Consider the following 4,528-nt stretch of genomic DNA (forward strand, 5'->3'; position numbering starts at 1 on the left):
ATGCATTTAAATGAAGCGAAAGACTAGCTCTGAAGATAGCTTAATAACTTTACATCTTTGAGGGGCATCTCTAAAATCACAATAGCTGATATAGCTATCTTCGGAGCTAGTCACTTAATACATGGCATTGACCCACTTTCCTCTTTATTTAAGAGTTAGCTGTTCAGTTGAATCTTGTCCTTGCAATGTGAAGAAAAGTAATATAATTTGTTGTACATTTTTTAGTCAAAATTATAGAGTTCATATAACAAAAGGATCTGTTGCAAGTGAATGTAGAATAAATCATAGGATACTGAACTTGTTTTTAAAAACAGTAGTTTTTTTAGTATGAGGAATTTAAATTACCGTTTGATTACCATTTGTTCTCATTTCTTTTTGTTTTAAATTCATCTATTTATTTATTTATTTTTGGCTGCGTTGGGTCTTCGTTGCTGTGCGCGGTCTTTCTCTAGTTGCAGCGAGCGGGGGCTACTCTTTGTTGTGGTGTATGGGCTTCTCATGGTGGTGGCTTCTCATTGTGGAGCATGGGCTCTAGGCGCGTGGGCTTCAGTAGTTGTGGCATGCGTGCTCAGTAGTTGTGGCTTGCAAGCTCTAGAGCGCAGGCTCAGTAGTTGTGGCGCACGGGCTTAGTTGCTCCGCAGCATGTGGGGTCTTCCTGGGCCAGGGCTCGAACCCGTGTCCCCTGCATTGGCAGGTGGATTCTTAACCACTGTGCCACCAGGGAGGCCCCCCATTTCTTTTTGATGTTAGACAAATTGACTTCCCAGTTATTTACTTGAGTAGTAATTTATATCTAGCCGATGCATAGGCAATTTTGAAGATTGAGATGTCTCTTGTTTTACTTTCCCTCAATAAATATAATAAAAAGTGGTTTGTGGTTGGGGTGAAAGGAGAATCACCTTTCCATTAACAGTAAGGCTGTGTTACCTGTCCAAATACAGCAAATCTCCTGTATGATATTAGGTGTTATGGTTTTCATACTTAAAAGCCTGATTTCTTTCCCCTTCCACTCAAGATGAAACACCTCTTGATTCACTGGCAGGTAATGACAAAACATTGCCCAAACTACCAGACTGGGACTATAGCAAAATTCCACTAGAACAGCAAGCACCCTCTTTCCCTTTGCCCAACACTGACTCAGAGTCATAAATTAGCATAGCAAGTGATGGATATTTTTTCAGGTGAGAAACAGAGTTTTCCTAGAGCCCAGGAATAAAGTAACTGATTCAAACTTTTGCAAACCATCAGGAACACTGATGACAGAAACTACATAACAAACTTTATCAAGTTTTTTCCAGTTTGGCTCTGAAAACAAAGCCAAGCAGAGATGTGTTTTTTAAAAAAAGGATCATAAAAATAAAAAACAGAACTCAACCAAGGACAGGTAAGCAATAGTTAATTTTAATTAATGATCACCAAGTCATAGACTCACAGATGTTGTGAATATTCATTTTTTAAACCACTCTTGTACATTTTCCTAAATGGTTCCTTTTCTCAAACAAACACCCATGATCTCAATCCTGCGGGACATAACTTCTTAGTATAACTCAAGGTCTTCATAAGCTTATATGAAACTTTTATGATGTCAGAATTTCTTAGTAACATGGCAAGTATAATATTGAAATGAATAAATTGTAATCTAACAAATTATATATAATATTATCCTCTTTTTATTCTCATTTTCATCTCTAGGGTGTTTTCAGTGTCATAGGAGCCATATGAGGTCAACAGTTGACATGAAATATGTAGAATTTGGGAATAATTTAGAGAAAAGCAAAAACAATGATAAGAATGAGGTCTTAGGAAGTCAGCAGTTTGAACAAAGAGGTTGAATATGTTTTCCAAAAAAAGACAGGGTTTTAATTTATTTTTGTTCTGCTTGTTTTTGGAATACAAAAATGATTATAGTACCACCAGTTAGCATTTAAAATAAGCAAGAAAGGGCTTCCCTGGTGGTGCAGTGGTTAAGAATCCACCTGCCAATGCAGGGGACACGGGTTCAATCCCTGGTCCGGGAAGATCCCACATGCCGCGGAGCAACTAAGCCCGTGCACCACAACTACTGAGCCTGCGCTCTAGAGCCCGCTTGCCACAACTACTGAGCCTGTGCTCTAGAGCCCGCGAGCCACAACTACTGAGCTCAGACGCCTAGAGCCCGTGCTCCGCAGCAAGAAGCCTCCGCAATAAGAAGCCTGCACAACGCAACTAGAGAAAGCCCATGCACAGCAACGAAGACCCAACACAGCCAAAAAATTAATTAATTAATTAAATTTAAAAAAATAAAATAAAATCAGCAAAGAGGGTATAAGAACGGAAAAAAGTTAGACAAAGAGGTTAAAAGTAAAATAAGCACACAGAATGTAGCCCAAGAGGCTCTATGTTGTATTAATACGTGCTTGCAAGAGATGGACCACCTATTTGGCTCTGTGCTCCCCTGAAGCAAATGTAAAGATGTATCACAGTAAATTACATCATACAGACAAAGTTTTTAGAACAACCACATCTTTTCCTAGTACTGAGACCAGAGTAATAGGCTATTATGTTACACAATTATCAGCAACCTCAGCAACTTCCTTTCGGTGAATATAGCAATGGATTTCATAGGGCTGCTTTTTAAAAATTTCCTTAATGACTGTGGCATAATATCAAAGAACATTCAAGAGAAGCATTTCTAGGAGATAGTAAGACAATATGGGGCAGGAATGTCTCACGGTCAGTCTGACATAATATAGAATAAAGCTTTAGACCTGAGCTCTTCAATACAGCAGCCACTAGCAACATGAGGCTACTTATATTTAAATTTAAATTAATTAAAATGAAATAAAACTAAAAACTTGGTTCCTCCATCACACTAGCCACATTTCAAGTTCTCAGTGGCCATCTGTGGCTGGTCCTACGATGTTGGACAGCACAGATAAAAACTATTTTCATCTTTGTAGAAAGTTCTATTGGACATTGCTGGTTTAGACTTGTAAAAAAAAGAATGCACTGAATATTTTTCAGACAAGCTACTTGTGATAGTCACTGAGAAATTGTGAGTTCATGGTTATACTCTCACAGCCACCAGTAGGGTACCAATATCACATTCTTTGTTAAAGCCAGAACAGTAGCTTTAATAGGTAATGCAGAGGTCTTACTAATTTCCTCCCAGAAAAGAAGGGAATGGTAGTGGGCTTAATGCTTATTGAACAAGGCTGATGAAAGGCAGTGTGTAGTTATAAAAAGAATAAGGTGAGACAATAGGAAATACTTTCAAGAGTTGGGGAGGGTGCTTTATAGTTGTTCACAAATATGAGAATACAATGAACAATTATTTTTCAATTATGAATAAGTGGCCTCCTGCCCCTTAAAATGCTATGAGCTTGAAGATTTGACTATATACGTAATAATAGTTTTGAACAGTGATCATTATCTTCACTTCTGAAAGTTTTATTATCAGCCTAAGCAGAATATCTTGGGAATATAGAATATGACGATCTTTTGCAACTGATTTTGTTACAAACTCAGAATTCATAAACCTAGATAATATTTGAAATTATTCCCTTTTTCCCACGTGTTCACTGCGAAACCCTGTTGTAATCCTTTTGGTATCAGCTTCATAGGCATTTTACGAAATACATAAGGAAAAAGGACATGGTCTCACTGCTTCTACCTTTGTTCCCCTATAAATGTTCTCAACATAGGTGATCCTCTATAAATGTAAGTCAGGTCATAGCACTCCTCCATTCAGAGTTTTGCAATGGCTGCCATCTCACTTGGAATTAGTGCTGAAGTCCCTCTAATGGCCCACTGGGCCTTCCATGATTAGCCTGTTATCTCACTCACCTCCTCTCCTACCCCTTACTCTAGGCTCAGTCAGCTCCACACTGGCACCTCTGCTCTTTCTCAAACAAAACACACATGATCCTACCTCAGGGCCTTTGCTTTAGCTGTGCACTTTGACCCATTCTTCCACAAGACATCATTTAGTTGACTCCCTCATTTTCTCCTTCAAGTCTTTGCATAAGCCTCACCTTTTTAATGAGATTGTCTCCGACTGCTCTATTTAATACTGCCACCTACCCACCCCTTCCCAGCCCCCTAACCGCTGCCTTCCCTGTGCTGCATACCTCACTCTAGTTTTATTTTTCTCACTGCACTTACCCTATAATATATTGTAGTAGTATATAATTGACTTATTCCTTACATTCATTGTCTAGTATCTATCTCATCTGTCTAGAATTTCAGTTCCACAAAGAGCTCTTTATTTTGTTAACTAACGTATCCGCAGCAATAAGGAGAGTGCCTGGCACACAGTAGGTACTCAAAAAATATTGGTTGAATGAATGAATGAATGACTTCATAAGAATTTCACTCTCTAAATACATAAAATGACATTTCTCCTGTTTCCACACTGATTTCTGGCTGTTTCCAAATGTCAAGTCACTAAATTGTATAATTTTATAGTTGGAAAGGCCCTTGACAGTAATGTAGCACAATCATGCCTTTATGTATATAAGTAAACCATGACCCAGAGAGATTAAGTGAC

Source organism: Eschrichtius robustus, chromosome X (genome assembly GCF_028021215.1).
Source record: "Eschrichtius robustus isolate mEscRob2 chromosome X, mEscRob2.pri, whole genome shotgun sequence".
Taxonomy (NCBI): domain Eukaryota; kingdom Metazoa; phylum Chordata; class Mammalia; order Artiodactyla; family Eschrichtiidae; genus Eschrichtius; species Eschrichtius robustus.